The following is a 23,571-nucleotide window of genomic DNA, read 5'->3' as shown; positions in this document are numbered from 1 at the left end:
CCTGCCTTCCAAGAGCCTGACCAACGACAAATGAATGAGGCTTCCAAGAGCCTGACCATCGACAATGAATGAGTGGCCGAGCGGCTTCGGGTGAGCGGGCGCCGCCGGCACGCCGGCCAGACCTGTTTCAGCGACGAGGCATGTGGGCCTGCGAGCGCCCGTCCCCACGCGCTGGACCCCGCCCGGTCCGCAGGACCAGGGGCTGGGCGGCCGAAGTCCGACTCTGCCAACAGGCGGCAACCCCGCCCGCTCAGGCCGCGCCCCTCGCAGCCTCGGCCCCGCCCCCCGGCTCCGCCCGCGCCCAGCCAATAGCAGCACGGGTTGCTGGGAGGTGCGGCAAGGGCTGGGCCTATGGGGTGGTGCGTTGTTGGGCTGCGGCGCCGCAGGCCGCACCCAGCTCGGGCGGCTGGGGCTGTGAGGAGGGCTGAGGGGGCGGGAGGCCGGGCGGGCCGGGGCAGCTGGCCGGGGTTCGCGCGGCGGACAGGGGGCGGAGCCGGAGCCGGAGTCGCCGGAGCGGACGGGCGGCTGTCGCACTGGGACCTAGGCACCTTCGCGCTGCCCGCCATTCGCTTCTGAGGTGAGGCTGGTGCGCAGCGCGGCGGCGGGCTCGGGGCTGCAGGCCGAGCGGCGGGCCTTCGGCTGCGGCACGGAGGGCGGGGGCCGCCATGGGAGGGGTCCGCGCCTTTCGGCCGTCGGCCTTGAAGGGCGGAGGCGGGGGGGGGCCTATATCCTGCAGACCCTTGGCCCCAGGGGCTGGTCTGTGGGGACGGCCGGACAGCTTGTCGGTGGGCTGCGTGGTGGGCTTCGGGGCTCCCTGTGGAGAAGGAGGGCGCGGGCTGGACAAGGGGGTCTGCGCGGTGGTCGCGGCGGCCCGGCCCGTGGCCCCGCGGTGCCAGCGGCTCTAGGCTTCGCGCACAGACGCAGGCAGACGCGGGCATCCGGATCCTGCCAGCCGTCTGCTCTGTGTTTTTTTTTTTTTTTAAGAAAACGACAGCTTCTGCCGAAAGAGAGAAGCCACATCTGCCTGCGGACGGTAATAGGGCTGTCCTGCAACTTGATTAGGGAAGGGGCTGTTGCTCCTCCTCGCCCTCTCTTTCCTTTCTTTTTCGTCTCGGGGAGTGTCAGAGGGTTTCTTGCCTTTTCACCGTTTTATTTTTGCTCGAGTAATTCATGGTGGTCAGGAGATTTCGTAAGCTTTTGGTTCACTTCATGCATTTTTACCTTAAGTATTTTTTCGGTTAACCTGCAACTGCCAGTAGTGGTGTGACCATATGATTTTATGCCTAAATGACAGAAAGCAATTTGTCATATCCGCACGGGCCAAAAACGTAGCTGAGCATTGTGTGCAATGCTGCTCGTAAGTTGTTACAGAAGGATTTTTTTTTTTTGAGGGGGGGGGGGGTGAAAAATGTTACTTCTTAATGAGGATAGGAAATAAGCTGTTGTAAGGTCCACTCTGTCTTTGCTTAAACACATCAGTGAAGGCTCCCAGTGAAGTTGGAGTCGATGAACACCAGAGAGGGGAAGGCACCCCAGGCAAAGATGAATTATATGAGGGTGGGGTTGTACAGCTGGGGTCTTCAGTTAGCGGGCAAGTGCCAGCTAACGTGTAAACTAGTTATTTAAATCCAGAATCTTGGTATTCTGATTGTGGGTTACACTAGAATGGTGAAGTTGTTTTTTAAGGAAGTGAATGGTTTTGGCAGTCCCAACTGTTTTTCAGAGTTTTGATGTGGTTTACAGCAGGACAAATGGTATGGTTTGTTTTACTGCTTGTGTGGTTTCAGTTACAGAGGCTCACCGAAAGACGTGAATCTAAATTTTACCCAGTCTTCAAAAGGTGGGATAATTTCCTCTCTAAAATATAATTTATACAGCTAGCCGTTTTCTCCTTTAACTCTTCGGTGTTGTCTGATATTGGTAAGGTTTTGTTTGGTATTCAGTTGTTACTGATTTTGCTATAAAAGGTGTTTCTTTAGATGATTATTAGTTTTTAGTTAGTTCTTTCAGGTTGTCCTTGTATTGAATCAGTAAATACTGAAGCACTTTAAAAGATACTTTAAAAAAATAATCAGATATCCAACTGGTTTAAAATTTTCTTGATTGGCATAATTTTTAACAGCTTGACAGCTAATATCAAAGAGACATTTTTATTATGTGAAATTTAGAGATTAAATTGGACTTATTCACTTATTTTTACATGTTTAATTCTTCCCACCACATGTAGAGAGACTAGTGTAATAAACCTCTCTACCCTCATCTAGCTTCAGTAGTTATTTTACTCATGGCTAGTTTTGCTTTACCTGTATCCTCATACCCAAGATGTCATATGATTTTAGCTGTTAAGTGTTTCTGTGTGTATATTTTCTTGATTTTAACAGTTTTGAGTCAGGATCCAAAGGCGTACATTGTGACATGTTTTAATCTATAGGCTCCTCTTCCGTCTTTTGTTGTCGCTTGTAATTTATTTGTTGCTGAAATTGTTGGTTTGTCCTGTGGAATTACTCATGGTCTGGATTTTATTGTTTTGTAGTTTATCTGTGTAGTATTTGCTGTAAATGTAACGTAACTTAGTTAGACCTAAAGGCGTTATCAGATTCAGGCTTGGTTTATTTTTGGCAAGAAGACTTCGTAGGTTAGTAGCAGATAAGGATTAGTAGTCTTTTAAAATGGAAGTATAGATGATTCATAGTATTTCAGGTATATATACCATGTGTATATCAGATACATATTCTCTTCAGCTTCTTTCCATTACAGGTTATTAAAAGATACTGAATATAGTTCCTTGTGCTATATAGTAGGTACTGTTAAATCTATTTTTTATACAGTAATGTGTATCTGTTAATCCCAGATCTCCAGTTTGTTCTGCTCCCTCTTTCCCCTTTGGTAGCTATAAATTTGTTCAGTCTGTGACTCTGTTTCTGTTTTGTAAGTAAGTTCATTTGTGTAATTGTTTAGATTTCGCTAAGGTGGTGTCATTTGATGTCTTCCCTTGTCTTGCCGCACTTAGTATGAGAACCCTTAGGTCGGTCAGTATTGCTGCAAGGGGTCTGTCTTCATGTTTGGATCCCTTAATGCTCAATGTTTAGAGTCATTCTTTAAGTAGGTATTAAAAATGTCGATATTTTAATTATATAACTTCATCATTTATTAGCTGGAATATTTCTATAAAGAGCAATTTCCCTTCCTTCATTATTTGGTTACCTTGAATTGTAACTCTCTTAGGAAAGGCAGGATAAATGCTTAATCCTGCTACATTTTATATTAGTTTTCAAAATAATGAGTTGGCATCCTCTGAAAGTAGCCAGTGAGTTGTGTATATGTATTTGTGTCATTGTGAATTCATGGATTTAAACGTATTTATATGGTTCAGTTCATTGCAAATCCTTACTGAGACTCAAATTGTTCCGTCATTGTATAATAGAAATCTGTTCAAATTGGCTCCTCAATCCTTTAGACACAAGTCTTTGATGGCTCTTTTTTCTGGTATGACAAACCACACCAGGCTCATGTTGTACATTTTTTGTCCCAGCCCTGGAATCATCATTTCTCCAAGCGGCCTTGATTTTTTTTAATGAAAAAATAATATTTAGTAATTAAAGTCTGTGCCTGTGGGGTTGTTTATTGCTGCTAAGTTGATCATTGATCTTTTCAGTGCACACATGGCGGATTACTGACACTAAAGCGAGATGACAGAATTCTGTTTAACCTTTTTAATCTTGCCTGTGTCTCTCTTTTTCTTCTAAGACAAACGTCTTGACTCTAATTCCTCATTGCTTTATCCTACACTGTATTTCAGTATCAGAAGGATAATATGAACACTACCACCAACTAATAAAAGGTGTTTAAGAGGTTTTTTTGTATCCTTATTTGGAATACGTAGTCAAATTATTGTGTTTTAAAGTTGCTTAGAGTAGTTACTGCATGATTTTGCTGCCACTGGGTGTGCGGTGTTCTTTTGTTTTTTATTTTGTTTTCAGTGTTTAGGTATTGCATTTTTTTGTTTTCAAATTGAAGAAATATGTAAGTTACAGGTATACAGTGTAGTGATAAATAATTTTTAAAATTTATACTCCATTTATAGTTATTATAAAATACTGGTTAAGGAATTGCTTTTTGTCTTGTTTTTAGGTTCCATGTATAAGTGGGATCATGTGGTATTTGTCTTTCTGTCTGACCTAATTTCACTTACAGTGTTCTCAGGGTTCATGCATGTTATAGAAAGTATCAGAATTTTCTTCCTTTTTAAGACTGAATAACATTCCATTGTATGTAAATACCACACTTATTTATTCATTCATCCTTCTGCAAATATTTGGTTTGCTTCCACGTATCAGCAATGGTGAATACTGCTGCTATGAACATGAATGTGCAAATAGCCTCCTTGAGACCCTACTTTCAGTTCTTTGTGTTATGTATTCAGGAATGGAATTGCTGGATCAGATGGTAATTCTGTTTAAAAAATTTTGACTAACCATTGTACTGTTTTCCGCAATGGCTGTACCATTTTATTGATATATTCCCACCAGTAGAGCAAAAGGACTCCAAGTTTTTCACATCCTTGGGGACATTTTCCTTTTTTTTTGATAGTAGCCACAGTGGTCATCCTGATGGATATGAGGTGAGGTGGTATCTCGCAGTTTTGATTTGCGCTTCCCTAATGCCATCAGGCTTTTTTCCCCACTTAACATGTGGCATCTGTGCCAGACTAGAGTATAGACATATTTCTCATTCCTTCCAGTTGCATTGTGCTCCTGTATATGGTTGTGCCATGCTTTATTCAGGAAGATATGACTGCTTTTTAATGAATGTTCTTGTCAATTAATGGCCATTTTTTTCACTTATACTGTAACTTGGTGAAATTTTTCTGATGCATTTAAAGTGATTAGAATGGTAAGAAGTACTTCACATAAGTGTGATGTCATATTCTTGAATTCTGTTCTGTTAAGAAGACTTGAGCCTTCTCTCTTATGTGCTAGTAGCCAATACTGATGTTAAAAGATTTCACTTTCACTTTTTTTTTTTGCCTGTTTAATAGCTGCTATTTCAGTCCCTCAACTGCAATAGTACAGTTTGGAGTTGGCTTCAAAAATGTCATTTCTCACATCATCTAATTCATATTGATACAATATTAATCCAGTTGTAAATATCACATTTTAGTAATCTTTTTCTGTTATCTATTCTCTCATGTATTACCTGTCTTCATAATCACTGAACTCTTGAGTATTTAGCCATTTAAGTCTAAAATACTAGACCCGTAGACTCTAGTGTGTGGAAACCAGTGCTTATAGCTGTCGTCATTAATGCTGTCTGGTAACATCAATTTTGTCAGTTCTACCTTAAGAATACGTCCTGGATCAGTCCTTCTGTCCCATCGCCACTGTTTCCGCCTGGTCCCAGTGGCTGTCATATCTCTCTTGGACTACCGCAGCAGCGTGCAGCTGGTCCCCCCGGGTCCGTCCTTTCTACTTAATCTCCACCTGGCAGCCAGAGTGATTTATGTACAGTAGAAGTTGGATCATGGTCTGCCGTGCTAAACCTGCTCAAAGACCAGTGAAGTATTGATAGTTGCCTTTAGGTAACAGTGTGGCTGTTGGATAGAGGTGGGAAGAAGCCTTATGTTTTACTGGATAACCTCATAAATAAACCTTTTGAGTTTTGATTCATGTAATTGGATTATGTACTCAGAATAAATTAAGCAATTTTACAAACAAATCAATCCAGTGACTTCCCTTTATACTTAGAACAAAATCCAAATTTCTTCTTTTTTTTCTGTCTGTGCCCTATGGTTTAGGGGAATGATGCTGACCAAGGGTTGAACCGCGACCCCTGGCAGTGAGAGCACTGAGTCCTAACTACTGAGTCAGAGCTCCCCCAGTTTTATAGTGATCGCCCAGCTCACTTTTTTCCGTTCTTCCACTTGTCCATTTATGCTGCGTTTACATGGCCTTCTGGAACCTGTCTGGCTCTTATTATCATTATTAGTTTTTACTGAGCTGTGACGGTGGGGTCACTGCCCGCATTGAGTGCACACATTGCGGTTGTGTCTGTGGACTTTCCTTCGATACCTGTCGCTCCCTCTGTTTAAGTGACTATGGAAAATAGGGATGTGCTTTTAGTGGCAACACAGGTTTTCTAAATCCAGTTTATAAGCTTACATTTTTATCTTTTTTAAATACTTACTGTGTGCTAGGCATTGCACTTTTTATGTGTGGGAGCCAAAAAGTTCTTTCAGGTGTTTCCGTAAGATGTTTTGGAAAAACCTGCATGATTTTTTTTTTTTTTACTAGCCCAGTATTATCTAATTTAATGCTTAAAACAATCCTCTTGAGTGGATACTATTTTCATCTCATCAGATGGAAAAACCAAGAAAGTTTAAGTGATTGCCGAGGTCACAAAGGAGGTGGTGGAGCTGGGATTCAAACCAAGGACGTCTGAGTCTGGAGATGATGCTCTGCAACGCCAGGCTGTGCTGCCTGCCGTCTGCGTACTTCCTTAGTCCTGCCCCTTCAGTCTCCTGTAACTTTTGGCTCTGGTCTTCCCCGTGAGGGTAGCAGCTCTGCCTCTTTTGTTACTGTTTCCTGAGGCTAGCACAGTGCCTGGAGTAGAGCAGGTCCTTAAGAAATGCTTGTTGCATTAGTGATCTTCAGTTAATTTCTTAAAAGCTTAGCTGTGAGAAATGAAGTTCATGACAAATTATTAAAGGCTCATCTGTTCCCTCAAAGCAGAGGTTGACAGGCTTTTTGTAAAGGGCCAGATAATAAATATTTCAGGCTTTGAGTGAGTGTTAGTTGCTCAGCCATGTCCAGCTCTCTTCCATCCCATGGACTGGAGCTCCCACCAGGCTCCTCTCTCCATGAGATTCTCCAGGCAAGAATACTGGAGTGAGTTGCAGTTCTCTTCTCCAGGGGATCTTCCTGATCCAAGGGTGGAACCCAGGTCTCTTGCACTGCAGGCAGATTCTTTACCAGCTGAGCCACCAGGTCTTTCCTTAGGCTTTGAGAGCTCTATGATCTCTGTGGCAACGAAACTATTCAGCTTTGCTGTTGCATGAAAGCAGCCGTAGGTCATTCATAAGTGACACGACTGTCCAATAAAACCTAATTTATGGATGCTGAAATTTGAATTGATTTTCATGTCTATCATATATTTATGTTGCGTATATTATTTTTTTCTAGCCTTTAAAAAATCAAAGCTTGTGGTCCTTATAAAAATAGGCAGTGGGATGGACTTGGCTTCAGGTGGAGCACCATTTGCTGATTTCTGCCCGGAGTTTAAATTTTTTCGTTAAGCCAAGTTAGACGTCTGCCTTCTGCCCTTATTTGTTTTGTCTGCCAGTGGGCTTTCTTTTGTAGCTTCCTGCTTTGGTCTGCAGTAAGGAGCTACGGAGGAGAAGCACTGTCCTGAGTCCCGAGATGCCACGTGATACTGGCTGCAGGGCTGTCGTTGTGGGCTTTGTCCATTATAGTAAATGGAATAAAGACTCCCCTTTGTTCAGGAAATCTGCTTTACTTTTCTTAGTAGGAATTTCAGCTTCATTATTCTGGTTCTAACCCAGAATGAATGTTTGTCCTTCAGATAATATATTTCAGCTGTGGTTTAATAGTGAGCACTTCTTGGAGTTAGAAAGAGCTGGTTATACCTAGTTGTTTAACTTTCTTCGCTAAATAGATCTTTTATTGAGTTTCATTTTTATTATATTTTGGAGTATAGTTGATTTACAGTGTTGTGTTAGTTCCAGGTGTACAGGAAAATGATTGTTACACATACATCCTTTTTTTTTTTTTTCAGATTCTTTTCCGATATAGGTTAATGCAGAATATTGAGTAGAGTTCTCTGTGTCATACTGTAGGTCCTTGCTGATAATTTTATATATGGTAGTGTGTATATGTTAATCCCAAACTCCAAACGCATCTCCCCCCCTTTCCCTTTTGGTAACCGTAAGTTTGTTTTTGAAGTCTGTGAATCTGTTCTTTGTCAATAAGTCCATTGTTATTGTCTATAGATTTTGCATGAGTGATGTATGCTGTTTGTCTTTCTGTCTTAACTTCACTTAGTACGATCATTTCTAGGTCCCTCCCTGTTGCTGCAACACCTGCTAGGTTAATCTTAAGCTAGCATTATACCTGGCCCAGAGGAAGAATCCGGGAAATGGCAAAGCTCCTATTCTACCCTCACCTCCATCACTTTCTCCATCTCACATCCTTGGACACATCACTTCCTTTCTTGAACTTCAGTTTCCCCATTTGTACAGTGGGTGTGATAATGCCCTCCATAAGTATTTCAGAGAATTGGTATGATGATTTGGGACTTCCCTGGTGGTCCAGGGGTTAAGAGTCCACCTTGCAGTTCAGGGGCCATTTCAGTTCCTGGTCAGGGAACTAAGATCCCACATGCCACACGGTAACTAAGCCTGCATGCTCTGGAGGTGCAAATGGAGAGCCTGTGTACCACAGCCCAATGCAGCCAATAAACAAAAATAAATAGTAAAAAAGAGGATTGGTATGATGATTAAATTAAAAAGTACTTTGTAAGCTATAGGTGCTGCTTAAGTGTGTTGAGTTATTATCACATATTTAGAATATTCTTGAGGGCAAAAACGAGAGAGGAATCATCACTAACGGTGCATTAACTTCTCTTAAACGCATTCCAAACTATTACTTATGTTATGCCTTTGGGTGTGAAAGATTGTGCTGAAAAAGCTATGCTATGCATATTGTAGCTCACCTGGCCAAACGAGAGGTTAGTGTTTGAGAAAATGCAGTGCTTACAATTCAGAGGTGCCACTGCCATAGAAGCTTTCTACGCAGAATTGTGAATCTGAGCCGGAAGTCTTGGAACTCAAATCCTTGGGGCTAACACCTTCTCGCTTTTACCTTAAAGATGTTGCTTCACTGTCTTCTTGCTGCATCGCTTCACACAGGGGGTCTGCTGCCACCCTGATCTTTGTTCTTCTGCATAGCATGTCCTTGTTCTTTGATGGCTTTTAAGATTTTCCTATCACTGGTTTTGCAGTTTTATTTTGACGTGCTTTCCTTTAATTTCTTTTTTTATTTGACCGTACCAGTTCTTAGTTGTGGCATGCAGGATATTTGGTTGTGGCATGTGGGATCTAGTTCCCTGACTAGGAATTGAACCAGGGCCTCCTGCATTGGAAGCAAGGACCCTTTGCCACTGGACTACCAGGGAAGTCCCTTGCTGTGCTTTTGAAATCAGTGGGTTTTTCTTTTTCTTTTTTCATGTATCTTGTGGTTGGGGTTCATTGAGCAGCTTTCTTGGATCTCTGGGTTTATAGACCTAAATTTATAGATCCAGATTTATAGATCTGTGAGTTTGTTCATCAAACTTGAGAAAATTTTGGTCATTATCTTTTCATGTGTATTTGCTTCTCAATGTTGTCTTTGAGAACTCCAGTTCCATTCATATTGGACTATTTAAAGTTGACCAACAGCTCAGGGATGCTCTGTTCATTTATTTGATTTTCTTTTTCCTTTCCTTTTTTTTTTTTTTAATTGCTTTGTCTTCAAATTCACTACTCTCTTGTACAGTGTTTAATCTATCATTAATCTTGTTCAGTGTAAATTTTCATCTTACGTGGTATAGCTTTCGTCTTTAGAATTTCAATTTGTATCTTTTTTATATCTTCCATCTCTCTACTTGAGGTTTTGAATGTATGTAATATAGTTGTACTAACTGTTTTAGTGACCTTGTCCACTAATTTTAACTTGACTTTCAGTTCTTGGTTGGTTTGATTGATTTATATCTCCAATATGGATCTTGTTTTTCTGCTTTTTTGCTTGTTGGGTAATTTTTTATTGGATTCCAGACATTGTGAATTTTACATTGTTGGGTTCTGAATCATTATTTCTTCCTATAAACATTCTTAAACCTTGTTTGCTCCGTTTTGTTAGCAGTAGAACTTTAAAATTTTTACTACGTTGTAGATGGTGAATGGCAACATTTTCTTTTACATTAACTCCTAGCCTCCTGTGGAGAAGGAAATGGCAGCTCACTCCAGTGTTCTTGCCTAGAAAATCCGATGGTTGGAGTAGCCTGGCAGGCTACAGTCCATGGGGTCGCAGAGAGTTTGGCATGACTGAGTGACTTCACTTAGCCTCCTTGAGAATGGAAAGTCACTGAAGCAACAATAACAGCAGCGTTTTACCTGCTTTACCCGTGGATCTGATAGAGCATTTTGTTTTTATTTTCCCCTGTGCTTTGGCAAGTTATTTTGGTAAGTAGAGAATTTCCTTTAGTCTGAGGTTTTAAAAGCCGAATCTGAGGGTGGGTTAAGTACCAGATGAAATATGCTGATACCTGCTCAGTTTGTTCAGTGCTTACTAGCTGTCACATGGCTCTTTCAAATATTTAAAATATTTAGGAACTTTGACACAGCATAATATTAAACTTTAACAGAGCTGTTTAATAGTTCATGCTTGTTCTGACCTTCTGTATACAGGAGGCTTGAGTTGGAAGGAGTGAAGGGAAGCAGGTTTAATTTCATTTGCCCTTTGAGCTTTATTCCAGAAGTACCTTTTTAAGCAATTGTTGTACCTAATGTATTAACACTGTCTTTGATATCTGTTAGCTTAAAAGTGTTGAGCATATTTTGATATGATTTTATATTAATTTAAAATATACATAAGAAAAAATAGCATTTTTCCTACATGGGAAAAAATAGCATTTTTAAATGCAGTAGGAGTGGAGTCTGGAGGACACTTAAATTTTAACTGAACAGTATCTTGAAAACCCCCTCTGCCAGGATAAAGTGACAACAGTAATTTTTAAAATGTTATTTTGCAAGGATATTTTCCATTCTGTAGCCTTCATTAACTTGGAGTCCCATTTCTTCACATATAGTTATTGAGCACCTGTTCTGTGCTGAGGACTGCTCTAGGCACAATAAACAGAGCAGAGGATAAGATGCCTGTCCCTTTCTTGGGAGCTTCAGTTGTAGAGTGAGAGATGAGGTAATTAAAGCTCCACTGTCGTTAGTAATAACTGCGTTGAAGAGCACAGAAGCAGAATAGGGGACGGAGGATGATGGCAGCAGGGTCTGCTGTAGATGGGAGGGTGAGGGAGGCTTCTCTGAGGAGGTGATGTTTGATTAGAGATGGAATCTGTGTGCATCTGGGGGAGAGCTTTTGGGCAGTGGAGACCCACCTTACGGTCCGTGGTTTCTTGTTGCCTGTTGGTGGGGGCAGGTAATGTAGGCTAGACGTCTGGGAAAAGAAAGCCCGTCTGCTCTGTGAACCAGGTGAGGAAGCAGAGCAGGTGCTGTTTGCCAGTGTCCTTATCCCTGCCTCGTGCCTGGCACTGGGTAGTGCCGACATGAAATGAATTTTTTTGGAGGAGCCCATCTAATAATGACAAATTTAGTATTAGTAGTGGTAGTATCACTATTAAATAATTATTAAGTTATAGCCACAGGCAATGTTTATTGTGCACTTTGTGGGGTGTGTTATTGTACCATTTTGCAGACAAGGAAGCCATGAGGCAAGTTAAGAAACGTGCCCAAGAGCACACAGCTGGAGTGGTAATGTGTACATACATCCTTTAAAAAATAAATTGTTAAAATTGTTATACATGAAGATCCTGATTTTGTTCCTCTTTAATGCATCTTGGCAAATGCTCAATAGCAGCACACAAATCTATATCATTCTCTTTAATCGTCTCAGGTTTTTTCTTTTACCTGTGTAATTTATTTAATCACTGCTATATTGATAGGTATTTGTTTCTAGATTTTTACTGTTATAAGCTTTTTAAGGTTAGTATTCTGTGTCTTTGGGCACTGTGAAGTGTATATGTAGGTATCGACTCGGGAAATTGCTCAGTCCAAGGATAGTTTGCATGTTGTTGTTCAGTCACCCAGTCGTGTCTGACTCTTTGCCACCCCATGAACAATAGCATGTGAGTCCTCTGTCCCTCACCATCTCCTGAAGTTTGCCCAGAGTCATGTGCATTGCATTGATGGTGCCATTTAGCCATCTCATTCTCTGACGCCCTCTTCTCCTCCTGTTCTCAGTCTTTCCCAGAATTAGGGACTTTTGCAGTGAGTCAGCTGTTCTCATCAGATGACCAAAATACTGGAGCTTCATCTTCAGCATCAGTCCTTCCAACGAGTAGTCAGGGTTGATTTCCCTTAGGATTGACTGATTTGATCTCTTTGCTGTCCAAGAGACTCCCTTTAATTTGCATAGCTGTCTCCAAATTACCCTTCTAAGGAGCTGCACCAGTTTGCACACCCACCAACTGCATGTATTCCCCATGTAAGAAAGTGTGTATGTGTAACAGAGGTGATCATGGTATCTGTCTTACAATTATTATGAGGTTTAAGCTGGATTTAGAAAAGGCAGAGGAATCAGAGATCAAATTGCCAACATCTGCTGGATCATAGAAAAAGCAAGAGAATTCCAGAAAAACATCCGCTTTATTGATTACACCAAAGCCTTTGACTGTGTCGATCACAACGAACTGTGAAAATTTCTTAAAGAGATGGGACGACCAGCCCACCTTACCTGCCTCCTGAGAAATCTGTATGCAGGTCAAGAAACAACAGTTAGAACCAGACATGGAACAATGGACTGATTCCAGATTGGGAAAGGAGTATGTCAAGGCTGTATATTGTCACTCAGCTTATTTAACTTATATGCAGAGTACATCATTCAGAATGCCGGGCTGGGTGAAGCACAAGTTGGAATCAAGATTGCAGGGATGGACAAGGAGACAACCCAGGCCCTCAGCCTGCTGAGCAGGGTACAGACACAGCTGTGCCTTCGGATTCAGACAAGAAGCTTCCTGAAATGGACATTGATTGATTCCAACAATTGTTTATATTAAAACAGACTATTATAAAGCTAACAGAAAAAAGATTGCAGGGAGAAATATCAGTAACCTCAGATATGCAGGTACCACGCTTATGGCAGAAAGTGAAGAAGAACTAAAGAGTCTCTTGACGAAAGTGAAAGAGGAGAGTGAAAAAGTTGACTTAAAGCTCAACATTCAGAAAACTAAGATCATGGTATCCGGTCCCATCACTTCATGGCAAATGGATGGAGAAACAGTGGATGACTTTATTTTTATGGGCTCCAAAATCACTGCAGATGGTAATTGCAGGCATGAACTTAGAAGACACTTACTCCTTGGAAGGAAAGTTATGACCAACCTAGGCAGCATATTGAAAAGCAGAGATGAACAAAGGTCCGTCTAGTCAAGGCTATGGTTTTTCCAGTGGTCATGTATTTATGTGAGAGTTGGACTATAAAGAAAGCTGAAGGCCAAAGAATTGATGCTTTTGAACTGTGGTGTTGGAGAAGACTCTTGAGAGTCCCTTGGACTGCAGGGAGATCCAAGCATTCCATCTTAAAGGAGATCAGTCCTGGGTGTTCACTGGAAGGACTGATGCTGAAGCTGAACCTCCAGTACTTTTCGCCACGTGATGTGAAGAGCTGAAAAAGACTGGAAAGACTCACTGGAAAAGACCCTGATGCTGGGAAAGATTGGGGTAGGAGGAGAAGGGGATGACAGAGGATGAGGTGGTTGGATGGCGTCACTGACTCAATGGACGTGGGTTTGGGTGGACTCTGGGAGTTGGTGATGGATAGGGTGGCCTGGTGTGCTGCAGTCCATGGGTTCGCAGAGAGTCGGACACGACTGAGCAGCACTGAACTGAACTTATGGCAGAAAGTGAAGAGAAACTAAAGAATCTCTTGATGAAAGTGAAAGAGGAGAATGAAAAAGCTGGCTTAAAACTCAACATTCAGAAAACTAAGATCATGGCATCCGGCATGGCATCCGGTTCCATCACTCCATGACAAATAGATGGAGAAACAATGGAAACAGTGAGAGACTCTTTTTGGGCTCCATAATTGCTGCCGATGGTAACTGCAGTCATGAAATTAAAAGATGCTTGCTCCTTGGAAGAAAAGCTATGACCAGCCTAGACAACATATTGAAAAGCAGAGACATTACTCTGCCAACAAGTATCTGTCTAGTCAAAGTGATGGTTTTTCCAGTAGTCATGTGTGGATGTGAGAGTTGGACCATAAAGAAGGCTGAGTGCTGAAGAATTGATGCTTTCGATCTGTAGTGCTGGAGAAGACTCTTGAGAGTCCCTTGGACTGCAAGGAGCTGGAGCCAGTCAATCCTAAAGGAAATCACTCCTGAAGGACTGATGCTGAAGCTGAAACTCCAATACTTTGGCCACCTGATGTGAAGAGCTGACTCATTGGAAAAGTCCCTGAGGCTGGGAAAGATTGAAGGCAGGAGGAAAAGGGGTCGACAGAGGATGAGATGGTTGGATGGCGTCACTGAGTCGATGGACATGAGTTTGAGGAAGCTCCAGGAGCTGGTGGGGGACAGGGAAGCCTGGCGTGCTGCGGTCCGTGGGGTCGCAAAGAGCTGGACACGACTGAGTGACTGAACTGAACTGATGAGGTTTTAGTGAACTAAATGCTACCTAGTAAGTGGCTGTTATATATTACTAATATAATTATTAACCGTATTTCTGAACCCTGTTACCAAAAATATTATAAGCCTAGAAACTGTTTCAGGAGGTTAGAAAAGGGGTTTATACAATTAACCATAGAAATGTGTGCCCCCAAATGCTGTCCCCTTTTCAGCTCTGCACCGAGGCCTTGGGAGCTCCGGGGGTCTGTGGGCCTCAGGCTGAGGTTGGGATCAATCCCACAGGCACATGCAGATAACAGCTGGGCGCCCTCAGGGGCCAGATGCTGGCTCCCTGTGTGTCTGTAGCTGGCAACTTTCTATGTATCCTTAGGAGGAGGAGCTGTCCTTTGGGAGGGCCCTTTAGAATATCCTGCCTCTGACACTGTTCTCCCCGTCTCTTAATTTGGTAAGGCTTAATTTAAATTTGCCTTATGGTTTGGCTCATCGGGAATGATTCAGGGAGCGCCTCTCCTGAGAAGCAGGTTTTCGCATCTGCATGCTGTTGCTTGACGTGGCTTGTGGAGGAGACCAGCAGTGTGCTGCTAAGGAGGGAGCAGCTCTACAGTCAGGAGGTGTGAGTTTCCTGCAGGGTCCCTGAGGGTTACCCAGCACTGCGTGACGAAGTCATGTAACTGCGCCTAGCCTGTTTTTTTCTGTCACATGTTGTGAAAACTCTTTGAAAATGCAAATGCTGAATGAAAAAGCATTTACACAAAAATTGGTACATGAATGTTCATAGCAGTATTATTATTAGTAGCTGAAACATGGAAACAAACCCAGTAGTAGGGAATGAAATACTGATGCATGCTAAGTATGGCTGAACTTAGAAACGTTATGCTGAATGAAAGAAGCCAGGGAAAGAGGTGGTGGGGGAGGGGAGGACTAGGAATGGGGAGTGACTGTCAATGTGTGGGGGGCTTCTTCAGTGTTGAAAATGTCATAAAATTAGATTGTGATGACGGTTGTATGTGTCATACAAAACCCCACTGAACTGTGCACTTTAAGTTGCTGAATTGTATGATACGTGAATATATACCAGTAAAGCTGTAAAAATGTGAATACTGCATTAGGCATTTTTATTCTCACTGAAGTAACTTAAATTAACTGTTAGTACAGTGCTGGGTATTAGGGGTATGGCATCTGGATGCATTTTGCCACTTCAACTTTATAGCCCTGATCAAGTTGTGAAATTCTCTGAACTCGTTTTTTTTCCTCCTGTTGAAACAGAAATAGTGACCGCAGCAGTCTTGTCTGCCTGGCGTTGCTGTGGGGCCGCAGTGGGGCTTCTGAGCGCGCCTGGCGTGTGGGCGTGCTGTCAGCGAGCCTGGCCTGTCCTTCCCTCTCCCAGGGTGCAGGCCAGGGAGAAGCAGGTGTGAGGAGGGGAAGGCGGAGAGAAGCAGCAGCGCCCCGGTTACTAGCTGCTCCCAGCTTTTTCTGTTTTAAGTACGTGTCTGTGTAGAGATCATTTTGTCTGTTACAGCTGTAAGCTTTTGCAGCTTAGCACGAACTTAGTGGTTAAGCCGTCCTTTCCAAGATTTAAGAATATTTCAGTTAAGAGTCCAGCCTTGTTCCCAGGTGATAGGTTGTTATTGCACAGAACTTCAGTCAAGAAGGGAGGGTAGAAGTGTTGCTGAGTCTCATGGAATGAACCCCCTTTAGGACTGAGTGTTTACTTTCATAGGAGAGATGTGAAGATAGTTGACCGTTGTTGGGGAGCTGGGTGACCCCGTCATCCACATGCTAAGTTTATTCTGAGAGTTGTCCCCGGGAACTGAAACACTCGATACTTTGACAGCATCACCACCAGGAATGTCCCTTACCTAGAATGTCTGGAATACTGAATGTGCTCTGCTTTCTGCCTAGGGTGTTTGATTATTTTGGAAAATAGAGAATTTCTTCAGGGAAACATTTCCGGCTTTTTGTCAGACAGTAATAGTATGAATTTTGTTTGTTTCTAGTTTGTAATGATAGTAGTCACATTTAGGAGACTTATTAATTCATGGAACTTTTAAAAAGGCCTTCAGTGTGCCAGGTGTTGCACTGGGTGGGCATTGGGCATCAAACACAACAGGAACAGAGCACTTCAAGGGCTCATGGCTCGTCAGATCAGAGAGTTGGAAGCCCACAAGGATGAGGACACGGAGACTCCTGCGAGGGGCTTCTCTGTAGGGACAGGAGCGCGCTCCAGATCATTTAAATGTTTCATATCATTCACTCACAGTTATTTTTATTATTTCTAGTTTATAAAAATAAAGCTTGGAGTTTTAAAGTATGTTTTACTTTTTCTTGGTGGATAATTTCCATTTTGATGTCTTCATAATGCACTGGGGTGAAGTAGAATCCTCAGGAAAATAGCGCATAGTTTGCTGACTACAGCTATGGAAGGTTGCCAGTACCTTTTTGAAATGAATTATTTGTATGTCATTTCAGCTCTTGACCCCAGATTTTATTGTGCTGTGAAAACAGCCACGATGGCATCTTTAGTCTCAGTAAAAATCAAGACTGAATGAGGGTTGCAAGGATACATGAGTTACGTCGTACATGATGTATGTTTTTTTTCCCCCTGAAGGAGCGTACAGATTGTGCTTTTATTTTTTATTTTTTGGCCACACCTGATGAATTGCAGTATCTTAGTTCCCTGACCAGGGATTGAACCTGGGCCCCAGCAGTGAAAGCATTGAGGCCTAACCACTGGGTGGTCAGCGAATTTGGTTCATGGTTTTAAATTCAGATAAGCAGAACATTTGTAGCTATAGAATCTAAGCTATAATCTAATTTTCAGAGTAGTTTCAAGGATTAGAAATTATATAAAGCATAGTTTGATTGCTAAGTGGTTTGGAGTTTATTCTTTTTCTAACTTCTTAGAAGTTGATCGCATACTTATTTTTAATAGAAGTGTTGAGGGCTGTCTATTTCTGTAGAAACGTTGAAGGCTATACATTTCTCTAGAAGTATGTCTTTAGTAAACCCAGCAGTTTCAAAGTATAATATTTTTATTATGTGTATTCAGATTTTCATTATGATTTCTTCTTTGGCCTGACATTATTTAAAAGTGTGCTTTTAAATTTCCATATATATGTTTTAAAAGATTGTTATTGACTTGTTTTAATTACATTGTGATCAGAGTGATGTTTTGTATGTACCAATTCTCTGGAATTTGTTGAGATTTTTAGTTCCATCCAGATGTGAGGTGAATGTTTACTAAACATTCACAGTATTCTAAAGAAGAATTTTTTTTAGGATGTCATTTTCAAAATATTTGTTTATTTACTTTGACCCTGCTGCGAGGCTCGTGGATCTCAGTTCCCCTGGTCAGTTCTGGCACTGCCGTGAAAGTGCTGAATCCTAACCCCTGGACCACCAGGGGACTCCCGTGAGATGTAATTGTTTTGGAGAGCAAGGAGCCACAAGGTTCTGTATACTTCTGATGATCTTTCGATTACATTGTTCTTTTTTTCTGTTTGCTGATTTTTTACTGTTCTGCCCGTGAATAATCAGCTGATGACTTGGTGTTACTCTCTACATTGTGGGTTAGACCACCTGTCATGGTGGTGCATGCACGCGTGCTGAGTCAGCTCAGCCGTGTCCAGCTCTTGGTGACCCTGTGGACTGTAGCCTGCCAGGCTGCTTTGCCCGTGAGATTCTCCAGGCAAGAATGCTAGAGTGGGCTGCCATTCCCTTCTGCAGGGGATCTTCCCAATCCAGGGAATGAACCCACGTCTGCTGCAGTACAGGCAGGTTCTTTTCCCACTGAGCCTCCTGGGAAGCCCACCATTATGATGGTAGATTTTCATTTTCTGAGTTTTCACTGTTTTTGCTTTATATGTGTTGACACCATTTTATTAGGCATATATATATGTGAATATTTTGTTGAAATTTTTTTTAATCACTTTTTAGAATGGCACTACCATTCTAAAGAAGTGGTTTTCTTTTCCAGGGTCTTTCTTCTCTCAACATTAATATAGATATTCCAGCTTCTTTTGGTTGGTTGTTTGGTATGCATATTTTCATCCATTCACTTTCAGACTTTTTATGTTCTGTTCTTATGTTTTATGATTATATTAGTTATTTTTTCTGTGGCTGCTTTAACAGATTACCCCAAACTTGGTGCTTTAAAATAAGAGAAATTTTCTCTTACAGTTCTGGAGGCCAGAAATCCAAAACCAGTATCACCCAGCCAAAATCTGTGTTGATGGGAACATACCTCCTCTCAGGTTGCAGTGGAGAGAGTTTGTGCTTGAGTCTAACGGCTGCAGCGTTCTTTGGCTGTAGCGGCATCCCCCCCATTCTCTGAGGTCCTGGTCAGACTGCCCTCTTCTCTTGTCTTTGTAGCCAGCATCTCTGTCTGCCTCCTTTTTGTAAGGATGCTGGTGATTGCATTTAGGGTCCATCCAGGTAATTCAGGATAATCTCACCGTTCTCAGTACCTTAATTACATTTCCAGAATCTTTGCAACATAAAGTAAGGTTATCGGTAACAGGGATTAGGACTGATTTCTCTGGGGATCATCACCAAACCTACCACAGTGGGTATTATTATATCTGTCTTTTAACTGGTGTAACAGCATTTCCATTTATTGTGATTCTGATAGATTTGTACTTTTTCTGTCATCTTACAATTTGTCTTCTATTTGTAATTCCCCCCACCTCCATTCTTGCCTTTTTGAATAACCAGGTTGTTTGGCTTGTTTTTCATTATGTATTCTCCTTGTTGGTTTGGAAGTTACATAATCTGTTATGTTCTTTTCATGGTTGTCCTTGAAATTTTGCCATGCATATTTAACAAAGTGAAATTAGTTTCATATTCCACTATCAGACAAAACAAAGACATTGAAATACTTTAATTCCAGTTAAATCCAGTGATCAAGTTACTTGCTACTTTGTCCAATATTTTAGTCTAGCCTTTTATTTTTAAACTCCTAGATTGGACAGCATCATCATTATATTTTTCAAAAACATTTTTAGATTTGCTTTCACATTTAGCAGTTTCTTTACACATGATGCTTACTGCTTTTCTGATTTTTACCCTGGGATCATTTTTTTCTTCATTCTCCAGTCAAGAATACTGGACTGGGTTGACATTGCCTTCAGGGGATCTTCCTGACTCAGGGATCAAACCCAGGTCTCTTGCGTTGCAGGTAGACTCTTTACCGTCTGAGCCACCAGAGAATCCCTTTTCTTCGTTAGAAACTCCTTTACTGTAGGTTTGTAGGTAGTAACTCTGTTTTTGTTTATCTGCAATGACATTATCTCATAGGCATTCTCCAAAAATAGTCTTGCTCGGTATGGAAATCTAGATTGACAGGTATTTCCCTTGGAATAGGTTCTCTACTTTTGTTGTTTCTGTTACAAGTTTGCTGATAGTCTGACTGTTATTCCTAGGTAGGTGATGTCTTTTTTTCCCTTTGTCTGCTTTTAGAGAAGACTTTTTTGCCTTAGCTATTGTGCAGCATGATTACAGTATTTATGAGGCAGATATTACTTTGCTTGACATTGGTGAACTCGAGCCTTTCTGCTCTGCAGGATTGCCAGCGTCCCCTCTGCATTCCTTATTCTGTCTTCTGTCGTGATTTGCATCTCCTTGTCTCTCTGTGCTTATTCTCTGGTTAATTTCTTTTCAAATCTGTCTCTTAATTCACTGATTCCTGTTTGTATGGAAGCTGCTATTAATTCATTGTTGATTAAACTTTTTTGTTTCTAAGTTATCTCATTTCTAAAAGTTGTTCGGTTTCTTTTTCAGCTCTTCTTGCTTATTTTAGATAGTCCCTGGGGATTGTCATATTTATGATTAATTTATTTTTAAGCACGTCATACATAGTTATTCTGTGTCTTGTTTGGTAATTCTAGTATCTGAAGTCTTTGAGGGCCCTGACCTATAAGATATTTATTTCTTCAGTGATTGTCACTTATGGAGATTGTTTTTGGGTTTATTGAATTTTTAACTTGAACCCCATATTTGGTTGATCTTAGCCTGCGGGATAACCTGAGGATGTTTTCTCCTGAGATGATTTTGTTTTCTTCTACTGTGACCCAAGGTTATTCATCCTGAGACCATTTCCACCCCCTGATAGAGTTCAGCTCATCAGCTGCTCCTTTTTTTGCCTCTACCAACTGAGATTTTGTCATTTGACTTCTGGTCGTGTCACTTTCTGTGAGTGATTCCAATTCAGAGTTCTGGTTTCAGTCTCAAGGTTTTGGCTGTTACAGCTGTAGTTGTTGTTTTGCCCTTCGAGGTTTTATGTATATCTCACATGCAAATAATATTTAGAAAATAATAGTGTGAAACATCTTATTTGAGTGGTGGGGACTCTAAAAATTTATTTCTTACTTGAGCTCTCCAAATGGTATTTGTTAGTAATGGGAATAGTGGTTGCGTATTGATATAAAACTTAGGAAAAGGATGTTTAGTATGAGGTGATTCTAAAATGCACAGTTTAAAGGTCAGTGGAGTTGTTTTTGGTACAGGAAAGAGTGAGCTACAGCTTGACCAGCATATGAGACTTGGCTGAAGTCATGTGTGCAGTTTTTTCATCTATAAAATGATCACGTGGTTTCTCAAGTTCCTTCTGGTGCTGAAAATGTGTACTCACAAGGTTTTGTCTCACCGCTCTTTATGTCTGTTATGTTGATTTAGTCAGCATTGTTTAAAAATCTGTGTTTAGAGAGTTGTGTTGGGCATTTTGGAAGGTGAAGCATTTAATAGCTCCCTGCTTCAGTAAGCTTGAAGTCTAGGAACTGTATAGAAAATTGACAGTGCAGAGCAGTGGCACACCTGTAAGAGGAGCCGACAGTGGCGCTGCGGTGTGCTCCTGTGCCTGCGCTGAGGAGGCAGGGCCCATCGCAGGATGCTCTTCTAGCGTTCTTTTAAAAATGTGTATATAGCTTTTCTTTATTTATTCTTGGCTGCGCTGGGTCTTCGTTGATGCGAGGGCTTTTCTCCAGTTGTGGCGAGCAGGGGCTAGTCTCTAATGGTGGCGGCAGGCTTCTCCTTGCAGCGGCTCCTCCTGTTGGGGTCTCTTAAGGCACGCAGGCTTCAGTACTTGTGGCACATGGGCTCAGTAGCTGTGATTCCCAGACTCGGGAGCACAGGCTCAGTAGTTGTGCTGCCTGGGCTTAGCTGCGCCACAGATGTGGAATCCTCCTGGACCAGGGATCAAACCGCCGTCTGCTGAATTGGCAAGTGGACTCTATCACTGAGCTACCAAGGAGGCCCTCAGTCAGTCTTTAAAGATGCTAATGCTGCTTGAAATAATAGTAATGAGCAACAACAACAGCCATTTGTTCTATTTACTGTGTGCCAAGCACTGTATGAAGCATTTGACATACATTAACTCATTTAGTCGTAAGGAAGTAGATAATGCCGTCATTCCCACTGGCAGGTGAAGACACTGAAGTGTAGGGCGCGTGTGTGTGCTCAGTTGCTTAGTTGTGTTGGGCTCTTTGTGATCCCATGGGCTGTAGCCTGCAGACTCCCTGTCCATGAGATTTTCCAGGCAAGAACACTGGAGTGGGTTGCCATTTCTTTATACAGGGGATCTTCCCCACCCAGGGATCGAACCCCCCTCTCCTGCGTCTCCTGCATTGGCAGGCGGATTCTTTATCACTGAGCCACTTGGGAAGTTTATAGAGAGATTAAAAATGTGGCTAAAGGTTATGCAGCTAGAAAATGGTAAACTGGGATCAGAACCCAGGAAGCTTGGCTTGAGGGTCTCTACTCTAGATATGAATTGAGTACATTTATTAATCAGCATTGAGAGGCTAGCGGAATTTTTATGAAGACCCAAGCCAGATGTTTTGTGTATCAGTATTCTCTCTCAGATTTTGGAAATATAAACAGAATAGGGTGCATTACAGTTCAGTTGAATTTGTTCAGTTGAACAGATGGTTGGTTGGCTTATCTTTGGCTGCCTCACCCAGAGTTGTTTTTAAAACCACACCCAAGTCTCTTTCAGTAACCTACACTACAGAATTGATTTAGAAATTGAGTTAGAGTGAGAAGCTTCACTTCTTTATTTGTGCTCCATGTGTTGACAGAACATAGTCGTTTTAATAGAATGTTTTTAATTAATGTATTTTTATTTTTAGTTGGTTAAACTTAACGTTCTTGAAGCTTTTGAAATGAACCTTTTTAGCAAGTGCTTTCACATTCTCATCAGATATTAGATAATTAAAATATTTCCTGCTTGTCGGGTACTCACTGTGCCAGACATTGTAGGAGATAGTTTACACTTATTTTTTCTAATTGTCCCAATAGCCTTGAAATATGATTTGAACATATTTTATTACAAATGAGGAAACTGAGGTGAAAAAGTTGACAGTGAAGATGATAAGACAGTAGCGGGTGCTGCTGGTGCGGAGCTGAAACGGTCACCATTGGGCCTGGTGGGGAGGGAGAAGCATAGCCCTCAGTCTCCAGAGAGAAGGCAGTGAGGTCACTGGGAAAGAGCCATCACAGTAAACTCCAAATGGATTCAGGAAAGATGCTGAAAATTATAGAGACTGTAGAGAAAAAGCAAAATATTGTTTATCAGAGAGAATTCCTAAAACTGTCTTGGAACAGTTTCTCATACATGTGCCAATGAAGGAATAACTTTCTATTTAAAAGCAGAAGAATTCGAAGGAAGAGGTTTGCAGACCAAAATATTAAAATGCTAAAATGTTTGCTCATTGAAAAATAAAACTATGGAAGATAATAGTCTGGAAATGTCAAATATGACAAAAGGTCATTGTAAATATATAGTTTAATTCAAATTTGTAGGAATAAATACATCACGATTTCAATAGATAGGCAGGTGGACAGAGAAATTAATAGATAGTAATGGAAATTTCAGATGTAAATAAACATATGAAAAGCATTCATCCTTTCCTGCTAATCAGAGAGATACCAAATAAAGCAGCCACTTCCGCTCCATCAAATAAGGGACACTTTTCTATACCTCTGCTTCCTTTTCAGAGTATGTGAGCTAAAAAGGAACTGAAACTTTTTATTTCATCCTATCCTAACCCATGTGGAGAGTTACTTATGCTGTAAACTTTCTTTTCCAGTTTATACTGTTTCATTTAACAACTGTTTTTTGAGCTTCCACTCTAGGCAAGGTCCCACACTAGGATTTTTTAAAAGACT

At 41.5% G+C, this 23,571-nt stretch overlaps 1 protein-coding gene across 27 annotated transcripts in view; it reads left to right on the top strand.

Moving 5' to 3' along the window:
• The first annotated feature begins 333 nt into the window (after window positions 1-333).
• Window positions 334-23,571, top strand: part of ADD1 (adducin 1) — a 91,043-nt gene continuing 67,805 nt past the window's right edge. For 15 of the 27 annotated variants that reach the window (XM_069594869.1, XM_069594851.1, XM_069594864.1 and 12 more), the window contains exon 1: window positions 346-577. The gene's annotated coding sequence lies outside the window, so the exon portion shown is untranslated. Of the gene's footprint in view, window positions 1,358-1,735; window positions 1,841-23,571 lie in introns of those variants that run through there. The other 12 variants (XM_069594871.1, XM_069594853.1, XM_069594866.1 and 9 more) reach the window with 7 other exon arrangements.

This window comes from Ovis canadensis, chromosome 6, assembly GCF_042477335.2.
Source record: "Ovis canadensis isolate MfBH-ARS-UI-01 breed Bighorn chromosome 6, ARS-UI_OviCan_v2, whole genome shotgun sequence".
NCBI lineage: Eukaryota > Metazoa > Chordata > Mammalia > Artiodactyla > Bovidae > Ovis > Ovis canadensis.
Note: the sequence above shows the minus strand (reverse complement) of the source record. Positions and strands in the feature narration are given on the sequence as shown.